General features: G+C 39.9%; 1 protein-coding gene across 2 annotated transcripts in view; it reads right to left on the reverse strand.

Annotated features, from left to right (window-relative positions):
- The window catches only part of LOC140502414 (protein SPATA31F1-like), a 137,743-nt gene that overhangs the window by 109,930 nt on the left and 15,317 nt on the right, over window positions 1-12,496 (reverse strand). Inside the window, exons 1-2 of one of the 2 annotated variants that reach the window (XM_072606599.1) lie at window positions 8,033-8,189; window positions 1,359-1,625 (exon numbers count right to left, since the gene is read on the reverse strand). The exons of the other annotated variant lie outside the window; for it this stretch is intronic. The gene's annotated coding sequence lies outside the window, so the exon portion shown is untranslated. Of the gene's footprint in view, window positions 1-1,358; window positions 1,626-8,032; window positions 8,190-12,496 lie in introns of those variants that run through there. 2 annotated transcript variants of the gene reach the window in all.

The raw sequence follows: 12,496 nt of genomic DNA on the forward strand, positions 1-12,496 counted from the left end.
ACCTCTCTCTCCAAAATTACCAAAGATCTCTTAACTGCCAAATTCAATGGTTTTTTCTCTACCCTCATTCTCCTTGACCTGTATGTAGCCTTTGATACAGTTGATTACTTTCTCCTTCTTGATACTTTTTTCTCTAGGTTTTTGGAACAACACTCTCTCCTGGTCCTCCTCCTACCTCTCTGACTACTTCTTCTCTGCCTCTTTTGCTGAATCCTCTTCCAGATCATGCCCTTAGCTGTCCCTCAGGGTTGGTCTTCTCCCTCTATACCACTTCATTTGGTAATCTCATCAGTTCCCATGGAATTAACATCTCTATGCTGATGATTCTCCTACCTATCCTGTCCAAAATTTCTGCTGACCTTCAACTTCACATTTACAAATGCCCTTTAGATATCTCAAACAGAATGTCCAAAGGACATGTTAAACTCAACATGTCCAAAATGAACTCATTATCTTTCCCCTTAAACCTTCCCTCCCTCCTATCTTTCCTGTTACTACAAAGGGCAATGCTATCCTCCCTCACACCTGAAATTTAGGTATCACCTTCTACTCCTCACTATCTCTCACACTTCATAATCAATCTGTTGCTAAAGCCTGTGGATTTCACCTTTGCAACATCTCTTGAATATGTCTCCTTCTCTTCTCTGACGCTGCCTCTACCATATTGCAAACCCTCTTCAACTCATACCTCAATTACTGTAATACTCTGCTGGTGGAGCTGCCTGCCTCAAGTCTCTCTTCTCTCCAATCCATCTTCCAATCAGCCACCAATGTGATTTTAGTAAAGCACCAGTCTGACCATGTCACTCATCCTCTCAATAAACTCAAGTGGCTGCCTATTTCCTCCAGCAACAAATACAAAATCCTCTGTTTAGAATTTAAATCCCTTCATAAACTACTCTCTCCTACCTTTTTAGTCTTCTTATACCTCACATGGACCCTTGCCCCCAACTTCTCTTTGATCCAGTGGCAGTGGCCTCCTGGCTGTTCCATGGACAAGCCACTCCACCTCTTGGATCCATTTTCTCTTGCTGTCCCCCATTCCTGCAGCACTCTCTCTCCTCATGTCCACTGACTGCCTTCCCTTGCATTCCCTTAAGCCCCATCTTCTACAGGAAACTTCTCTGAATCCCTTTTCATTCTAGTGCCTCTGCCTCTCTGATTTGCTCCCTACTGACCCTCTCTATAGCTTGTTTGCACCTATTTGTTGTCATGTCTTCCCCATTAGACTGTAAACTCCTTAGGGCAGGAAGTGTCTTTTACCCCAGCACTTTGTATCCCCAGCACTTAGCTCAGTGCTTGGCACATAGTAGGTGCATAATGTTTACTGAGTGACTTCAGGGAAGAAACTGGCCTACCTTGCGTAGGGGGAAAGGTTAACCTCTTGCTCCCACCACAGTCAGACATCTTCTCTCTCTCCAACTTTGCTTCTAGGTCCTACAAACTCCCTCTCTCTGGTGTTGTTTCTCAGGGTGAATGCTATTGGCTCAACACTGGCCCTGACCAAGGCTTCTGTTTCTCTTCTGCTTGTATCATTGAAGTCTGTTGCCTTCTAACTCCTTTTCACAGCTCCAGCTAATTCAGTCCCAGAACTCTGCCTTGGGTTAAAATAGTTTTGAGAATTCCTAAGGAAAGAGAGATTTCTCTTTAGAATTAGGCCAGGAAAGACTCTAAATCATAACAGGATGAGAACTAAAGATATATTCTTACTATGTATAAAAATCTCCACTTCAATCCAGAAAAAAAGTCAGCCAATTATATAGGATTAAGGGAGCAGCTTTCTTGATTAAAGAATTCCAGCTATGAGAATCTCTTTTTTAAAGTATATTTTTATTAATATGTTTATTTTCATATCACCTTCATTTACAAATATCTCTCTCTCCCATCCTCTACCCAGTGAGCCGTCTAGGGGAATGACTTTCTTATGGCTCCTTCAATGCTCAGTACAAAAATCATTAGGTAAAATAGTAAGTTGCTCTTCTCAGTCTAATCTTTTCCAAAATCCCAGACTATCAACATGAGAGCAGCTAGGTGCTACAGTGGATAGAGAGTGTCAAGACTGCAGTCAGGAAGATCTGAGTTCAAATTTGGCTTCATATACTAGCTGTGTAACCCTGGGCAAGTCACTAAATCCCTATTTGCCTCATTTTGTTATCTGTCAAATGGGAGCAAACTGGATAAGGAAATGGCAAACCTCTCCAGTATCTTTGCCAAGAAAACCCCATGGACTTCTGTCATACAGAGTCAGACATCACTGAACAACAAATAAACATGAGAACCCACATATCTAATCATTGCCTTCAACATCTATTTTAAATGAATGCCTCTAAGAATCTAAGCTATAAAAACAGGAGCTACTAGAATAGTAGTATCAAGGCAGAGAAGGCTCACACATGAGTTGTATGTGAATTAAGATGAGTTACTTTTGTTATTGGACAGTAAGAGCTCATATTTTTATTTTGCACAGCACCCTAATTATAATTTTTTGTTAGCTATCCTCATAGAAATGCTCTAATGTAGGTCAATAGATTCTTCCTATTTTAAAGATAAGGACACTGAGGCCCAGCAATTGAATCATTTTCCAAAATAATACTGTGATTAGTAGAGCCAGAAGAATAAGTTCCCAAACTTGGACTGTTGCTAAACCCACTTAGCAGTATTGTTAGATGGTTACCAAGGCTTGGTCCTTAATTGATGCATCTGTCTAGAACAATAATGCATTATCATCGAGGGCTGTTATGGGGTAGAGTTAATAAGTAATTACAAAACGCTATAAAGATGTTTAACATAAATGACAACAATAGCAATTATCCTAATCACCATCTCTAGCAGCTCCAGTGTTGAGAAAAGAGAGGTCCCCACTATCCTCATTGAGTATGCAGCTGCCTGTCACATTCCCTTCCCCTGAGATTCAATCACCCTTCCATTCTACTAATAAACAAAACAACTCTCCACGTTCTAAATCCTTACACTCAAATTGGCCCAGACTCACAGGCCAGCTACAGTCTCTCAGGGTGGTACTGACGGTCTGAAAGAGTCAACAGGAGAAAATGAATCAGCCTCGACTTTAATCTTTGAAAATTTCTGAAGTTCAAGTAGACTGGGGTCAAGAGCCTAGAAAAGCATGAAGTCCATTAAAGTACACTCTCCCTACCTCCCTACCTGACCAAACCTGAAACAGAAAGGAATTTTTCCTCCTCTCACAGAAGCAAAATGGGACCAGCTTTCAGGTAATTATGGTGGAATGTTAGGTTCATGAATCAATGGTTATAATAGACATTACTATTGGTACTCAGATTTTTTAAAAAGGGAAGAAGCAGAGATGCAAAAAGTACATGGAGCCAGTAAACTTACACATATACATAAAAAACTAGACATAAAATTCTATCTATGTCATATAAACTCTTAAGCTTTTATGGTGGAGCAGGAGGAGATAAGGTTAGAAAAGTAAGGAAAGTTCAGACTGTGACTAGACTTGAATATTAGGTAGAGAAATTTGGACTTTTACTCTGCAGAAAAAGGCATACAATAGAGGGTTTTAAGCAAGTGGGTGATGTCCTCTAAAGAGATATGTGAAAGTACTTTGAAAAATATTAAGCCCTATACAAACATATCCTTATGTGCAGAAACTGAAGAGAGCAGGAGGGCAACTGTAATGGGAGTTAAAAATCTTCCCTGCCCAATGATAGGCCTCAGGTAGGGCTATTGAGGGAGACTTGTTTTGTATGGGAGGCCCACACCTTTTGCTGGTTGCTGGTGAGGCACTAGGTCACTAGTGTCATGATGCCCTCCGGCATATGTGTGTGTGTACACACACACACACACACACACACACACACACACACACACACACACACACACACATACTGGGATATGAGGTTTTGCTTTGGGGCTTAGTTTTTGGAAAAAAGTTCGTGTGCCAGATGAGACTCTGGGCAGCCTTTTAAGAAGCCCCCTAGTTTTGAAAACCCAGACGTTGCTGCTTCTCTGTCTGGTAATGATGTATGCATTAACTACGATCAGACAGTTGGAAGCCCTGTCTATTGGTCCTGCTTGTAATTTTCTCTATGGGTATATGTGTCTGATTAAAGTGATTGCTGACCCCTCAAAAGTTGCTTTCCTTTTAGAAAAGCAGATCTAGGAACCCATGCACCAGGCCTTCCTGCGTATGCTGGGTGCTTACTGCTACAAATGCAATTCTGCATTTGTCTCTGTCTCATGAGACTGAGGTGTAAATACGGTTCCCCCATATGCTTCACTATTGGCTCTGTGATAACCAGAGGAAGAAAGCAGACCCCCAGCATCATGGGTGGGTGGATGCCCAGCAGCAAACTCACAGAAGACAGGGGACAGATGCTGCCCAGGAGGTTGCAGGCATGAATGGGCTGTGATCTGCATCCTTATCAGAGTGTCCAGATCAACGAAATCCCAGATCCACCTCAATACATACAAAAGGTGAAAGTAAAAACAGATACCAAAATGCCAAAGTCTGATAAGAATTGTGACAGGAAAGTTAAAGCCCAGCATGAGTGTAGGCCAAATAAATGCTAACAACAACTCAAGGGCTTGGACCCCTGCTTGGTTTCAATCAAGTAATCTGCCAGGTTTGAGTGAGAAGATAATGATGAGTAACAAAGGGAAAGTACTTGTTTTCTCTTTCAAGTAGAGTGATACACAGCTTCAGGACAGAACAAAAATGACGAATAGGAAACTGAAATCCGAAATGGACAAGAGAACACTTAGCTACCCTCAATGGAGTCACATAACCTCATCTAGCTAAACCACATTCCAAAGTGCTGAAAGAACGCTATGACTGAAGTTCCAGCAGTGATCTAGAGGAATAATGGTGAACAGGAGCAGGGCAACATTTCATAATGGTTTAATCAAGGACTGGTCATTCTAAACTTCCCTTATTTCTTTTCAAAATAAGGTTACCTTGATCAGAACTGGTTGATCAGAAGTATGCCATAGATATAGTGTTGTGTGGGTTTTAGCAAAGCATTTGATAAAGTCTGTGTGTGTGTGTGTGGTCAAGACAGACATGGATTGAACACCAGCACTGGTCAGTAAACTTGGCTTGCTGGCCGGATCCAAAGACTAGGTAGGTATTAGTGACTTGATGTCAACTAGGAAGGAGGAAATCTCTAAGAGGAGGGCCTCAGGAGTTTATTCTTGACCTAGTGTTATTTAACAATTTTATCAAGGCCTTTGTTAAAGGAACATTTAGCAAATTTGCTGATAACACACTACTGAAAAGGATAGTTAACATATTGGAAGACAAAGGTGGGATCCAAAAGGTTTACATGACAAGAATCTCTCTCAAGTTTGAATTAATTTTATTATCAATAAATATTTTCATTCAACACTTCCCAAGGCAGTAGGAAGGGTATAAAAATTATCTGCTAGATAAGCTAGAATGTTACGTCAAATCTAATAATATTAAATTTAATAGAGATGAATGTGAAGTCTTACACTTGGATGCAAACAAATTGAATTCCTAATTATAAGATGGTGACGCATTGTTAGACAGCACTTCCTCTGAAAAAGATTTGGAGGCTTTCGTTAACTCAAGCGCAATATGTATTAGCATTTGATATGGCAGCCAAAAAAGCTCATGTGATCTCATCTCCATTAAAAGAGCATAATATCCAGAACTAGGAAGTGAGAAGTCCTGTTGTGCTCTGCCCTGGTCAGACACCATCTGGAGTGTTTTGTTCAACTCTAGGGACTGTATTTTAGTAAGGCTATTACTCAGCCAAAAAATATCCAGATAAGGGCACCCAGGAAAATGAACAGCTTTGAGATCATGTCATATAAGTATTAATGGAAGCACTAGGGATATATATCCTGAAGAAGGGAAGACTGAGGAGGCATATGATGGCTGTCTTCCTGTATCTAAAAAGCAGTAAGATACAAGAGCACTTAGGGTTATCAGACTGGTAGATCAGAGCCATTAGACTGGCTCCAGAGGGCAGAACTAGAAATGATGTGTAGGAGTTGTGGAAAGGTAAATTTAGGCCTTGGTTCAAGAAAAAAATAACAATGAAAACAATCTGAAAGGGGAATTGGCTTCCTCAAGAAGTAGCAAGCTCCCCTTCGTCACAGGGGAGGTCTTCAACCAAAGGCTGGGCAAGCACGCCGGCATCCTTCAGAGGGGATTCCTGTTCACATACAGATTGGACCATGTGATCCGAGGTTCCATCTAACTTGGTGATGTTAAAGTAGACAGAACACTGAACAGAAACTTTGGATTCCCAAAGTCCATCTCTAACTCCAGTATTGAATCATTTCTATTGTAAAAGAGGATAAAAATCCTATTTACCTCACAGATAATTTTAATATTCTTCCTACTGCATTGAGAGGTGTTGAATGAAAATATTTATTGATAATATTAACAAAACATACATCCTATTAATTCAGACTCAAGAGAGATTTTTGCCATATTTAGCTCCCCTCAATGACTAGAAAACTTATATAATTTTACCACCCCCCATGGACCTTATATTTCAGATAATTTCCATTATTTTCTGGTCCTTTCCATTCTCTTTTATGTATTTTAAACTTGGTTTTTCTATAAGATCTAAAACAAAACATGTGCCTAAAGGTATAATTTCTTTCTTGCATTCCCTAAGCAATCTGACATGCCATGTGACCAGAATAACCTTCCTGGAATATCATGTTCGTCATTTCTGCAGCAGGAGCCTTTCGCCTAAGGGTGTGAAGTTGTATGAATCAATTAACTTCAGATATCAGGGAAAAAATAGCAAGGACAGGGTTGCTGCACTGTGAGAAGACAGCTAACAGTAACTTAGAAATTCAATATGCCTGACATACACAGGCAAAACCCCAGTGATCCATTAAAATAACTAGTCTAGACCCAGCAGGAATCATTGTCCCATGTTTAATTTGTTTTTATGAAATGCACCTATGTGGCAGTGCAGAGGAGTATCTGATGACAAATTAGGAGATCACCTGTGTGCTGAGCTGAATTACGGGAACCACAAAACAGTTATTTATACTTCCTTAATTGTATAGGGAGTTGGAGTACAGGTGAGAATAGGAAATTAGACAACGAGTAAGTAGTTACCTAATGCACTGGATTTGGAGTAAGACCTGTGCTTAAATCCCACTTCTACTACTTATTATCAATGTGATGTTGAATAAATCCCTTCACCTGTCTAGGCCTCAGCTTATTTATTTGTAAAGTGGGGAAACAGGCCTAGATGATCTCTGAGGCTCCATCCAACTCTAAATTCTATGATCCAAAAATGCATGGAATACCACAAGCCAGCTGTACCACCAGAAAGCTTTCTGATTGGTTGAGGATGAGCTTTCAGTTGTCAAACAAGAGGATGACCTCAATTCAGAGCACCCAGGTGGGAGAATTCCTAAATTAGGCAGGGGTCTCCTGGGAGCACAGATATCTAAATAAGTCAAAAGTGGGGAGGATCACAATGGGTCACGTTTGGGTTAGAGAACTGTAGTTTGATAGAACGGCTTACAAAGTTTAGGGCCAAGTTACCTGGGACTGAATAGATTTCTTCTAAAAGCATTTCTATTTATTTGGTGCTAGTGTATTATTTCTTTGTAAATACAGATCAGCTCTGGCCTACTTCCCCCTACTTCCCCTACTTCCTCTGAGCTCACATGGACCAGAATCAGGCCTAGGTAGAGCCTAACCTCTAAAGAGAGAAGGTTTTAGACTTTCTTAAACCCTCAAGTTCCTTACACTCCCACCCCAGAGCCCTAGGGAAAATCACTTAAAGCTTAAATTTGTTTCATGGCTAAGGTCTCTCCAAAAGGAAGTAGATAGGCATTCGATGGACAATGTTGAACACATATAGGACAGCTATTTATTTGCTACACATAAAAGAAATGCTTAAATCATAAAAGATTCATAAGCACACTAATTAACAGATCTAAAACATCAAAGTAACCTATATCTTCTATTATTCTCTCCTAGAAGGTTGATGCTTAAAATATCAAATGTGAAACACTTTATGAGACTGATAGACAGCTATTTTACATTCACCTCAGTTCTGTGCTCTATAAAGAACTCCCTCAAAGTTCATGGGCTTGAGTTTATCCTCCTGTTATCTTCTCCTAGGAGGGTGTAGAAAACTCCACTCAGCTCCAGCTGTCCTGTCCTCCCAAACTTATGAAGTGGCCTACAAGGCTAGAAACACACATTTTAGGATCAGTAATTCTGGAGGATTCAGAGCCCTAAATGTAGAAGCTATTTTGACTCTCATTCATCTAATGATCTAGAGGAAAAGAACAATTTCATTACTCTTCCTCTGGTTTCCCCATTATAGTCTATGGTACTGAGATGGGGTCCCAGATATGTCATCTTATTCCTTCGCATGATATAGGTGTGAATGATTTGGGAATTTCCCCTGCCACCCTCGAAGATCTGGTGTATTAAACTGAAACATGATTTAGGACATAACTAGAAATGAATGTTTTGTATATCAATGCATTTGGTCTATTTCCTTCTATTTCTACTACAAAAAAATAAACAAATTTATGATCACAGTATGTTAAGTATCTAAGTCCTAATAATGTGGGGGCAATTCATGACCAAAGAAGGCAAAGTTCTAAGATGATACGGGGGTCTAGAATTGTGTACAGATTATAGACTTTATCATTTAATATTTTGAATAATACTACATTCCATCCCCTAGATCAAGAATTCTTAACTTCTGTTTGTGTCATGAACCCCTTCAGAAGTCTGGTGAAGACTATGGACCCTTTATCAGAATGAGGTTCTTAAATGCATAAACAAAATACAAAAGATTGCAAAGGAAATAAATTACATTACAATTAAATTTATACAGTTCTATACAATGTTATATTGTATATATATGTATGTGCATAAACATACATGTGTGTATATGTATGTATGTGTGTATATATATATACATATATATGTGTATGTGTATATATATATACATATATAAAATGAATCCCAGGTTAAGAACCCCTGCCCAAGATTAATTCTGGACCTGACCATTGCTCTTCTTGCAGCTGTAGATTTGGTAGTGGAGGGAGCAACTTAAGCACGTGTAGCCTAAGGACTTGCTGGCAGTTACTAGGGATTCTGCAGTTAGTAGGAATACTGCAGCCTTTTAGGAAGGCTATCTCCTGTATAAGACAGAGACCTTGATAAGACCATTGGGCTGGTGCCATTTTTGTGGATGACTCAGATATTGCAATCTTTCAGGGGATAATAAATAAGCAACATGTCTTTCATAGGCTTAAGAAAGCCACATGACCCAAGGATACCAGGAAAGGGAACCCCAAAAGTTATAGGTGTTGCCCTAACAATTAGAATAATTCAAAAGTTGAAAGGACTGTCTCAGAGAAAGTGAAACAGCCAACTAATGGTGGAGTAGATAGACAGAGTACCTGCCCTGGAGTCAGGAGGACCTGATTTCAGATCAAGTCTCAGACCCTTAGTAGCTGTGTGATCCTGGGCAAGTGACTTAACCCTGACTGCCAAGAGACAGAAAGGAGACCACCACCACCCCTCATTAGAGGTCTTCAAGCATAGGCAGAGAGGTACCAGTCAAGTAAGGATAAGGATAGATATCCTATGATAGCTTAGAGATTGAAAGTAAGGCCCCTGGACCCATTCTAGAAATGAGAATCTGCTGTCCTAGAAGTGAAATATGGTTCAGTTAGGTCTAAGGTCCAGACCTTGATCCTTGGCAAGTAACCTAACAACCTATTCCTTACTTGCTATTGATGAGAGCGTTGTTGGATAAAGCTTTTTCTATGGTTGCATTGATCAATCAATAAGCATTTATTAAATACCTACTATGCATCAGGTGCCATTCTAAGTGCTGAGAATATAAAACCAAAAAATGAAACAATTCCTACCCTCAAGCTGACATTACATTCAGGAGACAATATGCACATATAAACACATGTACAAAACAAATGCAACATGAACACAAGGTAGCCTGGGGGAGAACATTAGCAAATGGGAGATCAGGAAGGGCTTCATTTAGAAGGCAGTGCTCCAATTGAATCTTGAAGGAAGTAAGGCAGGAAGGGATGGGGATTCTGTGGCCTTGAGGCCACATGTGACCTTCTAGCTCCTTAAATGGGCCCTTTGACTGAATCCAGATTTTACAGAACAAATGTTCTGTACAAAATTGTTCTGTAAAATCTGGCTTTAGTCAAAAGGCTGCACTTAAGGATGTAAAAGGCCATGTGTGGCCTCCTTAGCCAGAGGTTCCCCACCCCTGAAGTAAGGTATTTCACAAGGTGAAAATGAGGAAGGAGTATATTTGAGGTATGGGGAACAACTAGTACAAACGTACACAGACAGGAGATGGACTGCCATGTATGAGGAAAAGAAAAAAAGGAAAGTTTGTTTAGACCATATTGTGTGTGGGAAGAACAGTAATGTATAACAAATCTGGAAAGGTAGGTTGGGGCAAGATTATAAATGGCTCTGAAAGCCAGAGGGATGTATATTTTGTCCTACAGGCAAATGGGTGTTATTGAGTTTATTGAACAGGGGTGTGACATGCTCAGGCCAGCACTTAAGGAAAATCATTTTGGCAGCTATGAGAATGGAGAGAAACCAGGTAGGCAGATCAATTAGGAAGCTATTTCCATAGTCCAGGCAAAAAAGTGATGAGCCTGAACTACAGTGGAAGATATATGAATAGTAAAAAGAGAAAAATGGAAGAGATCTTATATAAAAACCATGATTTGGAAAGTGATTGGCTACTGGAGATAGAGAATGAGTTACTGAGGATAACTCTGAGATTGTAAACCTAGGAGTACAGAAGTATGATTGTACTCTTGACAGAAATAAGGAAGTGTGTGACATCTGTTTTAGATATGTTGAACCTGGTATGCTACAGGACATCCACTGTGAAATGTCTAAGAGGTGGTAGATGATGTAAGACAGGAACTTTGTAAAGATACTGGTGTCACCTTATCTTCATGTAAGCTGATAAGATCACAAAGTGAGAGAATATACAAAGAGAAGACAAGAAGGTTCAGTACAGATCCACAGTTAGAGACATGATGCGGATGATGAAGCAGCAAGGGAGACTGAGAAGAAGTAGACAAGGAAGAGAACCAGAAGAAAATATGTCATGAAAACCCAGAGAACAGAATCTCAGAGGAAAAGGTAGTCAACAGTGTCAAATACTGCAAAGTAAAGAAGGATGAGGACTGAGAAAAACACTGTCAAGAGAGGACAATTAAGAAATCATGAGCAAAACTTTAGAGAGGGCACTTCCGGTTCAGCGAAGAGGCTGGAAGTCAGAGTCTAAAGACTGGAGAAGAGGAGGCAACAAGTCTAGACAACTTTGACTAGGTATTTGGTTGAGAAGGGGAGGAGAAGGGATTGACAGCTTGAGGACATGGTAGGGTGAAGTGAAGGTTTTTAAGGCTGGTGGGGACTTGGACGTGTCTGTAGATATCAGGCAAGAAGCCTGTAGGTGGGAAGAGATGAAAGATTCAAGAAAAAGAGAGAATGGTTGAGGAAGCAATCTACAGAAGATCACAGAAGTCAGAACCGAGGTACATCAAAAGGGGCTGAAGTTGGCAAGGAGAAAGTTCTCCTCATTATTAGGGACTGCCCAGGAGGGAAGAATAGAAGTCAAGAGATTTTAAAAAGAGGAGGGGAAAAGAGGGAGTTTAAGGTAAATGATGTATATTTTCTCAGGCAAGTAGGAGTAAAGATCCTTCACTAAGAGAGTGGAGGAAGGAGGAGGTATGTGAGTTTTGAGCAGAGAAAAAAGGTTTATAACAGTTGCTGTGAGGAGTGGGATAGAGAATCAGGCAGGAAGAAATAAAAGAATTGTCTTGCTACATAGAGGGCAAAATGGAGATTTAAAAACATAAATCTTTAGTAGATCCTTTCTAGCTCTCTTCAGCAGCATATAGGTAGAAATGGAAGAAGCTATTAGAATAATCCAGGGTGGGAGATTCTCAGGCATCAATGGTAATAAGACAGGGATAAATGATTTGAGTGTAAAAGAAGTGTACATTTGAACTGGTTAATTTTAGAGCTGAGGTTGGGAAAAGATAAAAGTCAAATCAGAGCAAGGGTAACAGCCTGAGAAAATATTGAGTGGTAGAGAGATTTCAAGGTCACACTGAGAATAAAGAACAGATTTAGGAAGGGTAATTCATAGAGGTTATGATCAACTAAAAATAATGTCAGATTTTTAATGTAGAAATAGAACATTTGCAGGTGATGGCAAGATGTAGGGTATAACCATCTGAGGTAGAGTGAAGAAAGTCATGGTATTTAAGAAGACTGAGAAATTAAGAGGTTAGGGTATTTGAGAGAAGAGGAAGACAGAAAGCCAGGTACTGAACTACTTGAAAAAATAGAAATTTCCTTGGGGTCCAATAGGCAATAGCCATCATAACCTAGATTTGCTAATAAATTTTGATAGAGTGAACTTCAAAGGAAAAGAGGTTGCTGAGTGATGACAGCAAAGAGAGAGTCTTAAAGGGACAG

The sequence above is a fragment of the Notamacropus eugenii genome, chromosome 1 (genome assembly GCF_028372415.1).
Source record: "Notamacropus eugenii isolate mMacEug1 chromosome 1, mMacEug1.pri_v2, whole genome shotgun sequence".
NCBI lineage: Eukaryota > Metazoa > Chordata > Mammalia > Diprotodontia > Macropodidae > Notamacropus > Notamacropus eugenii.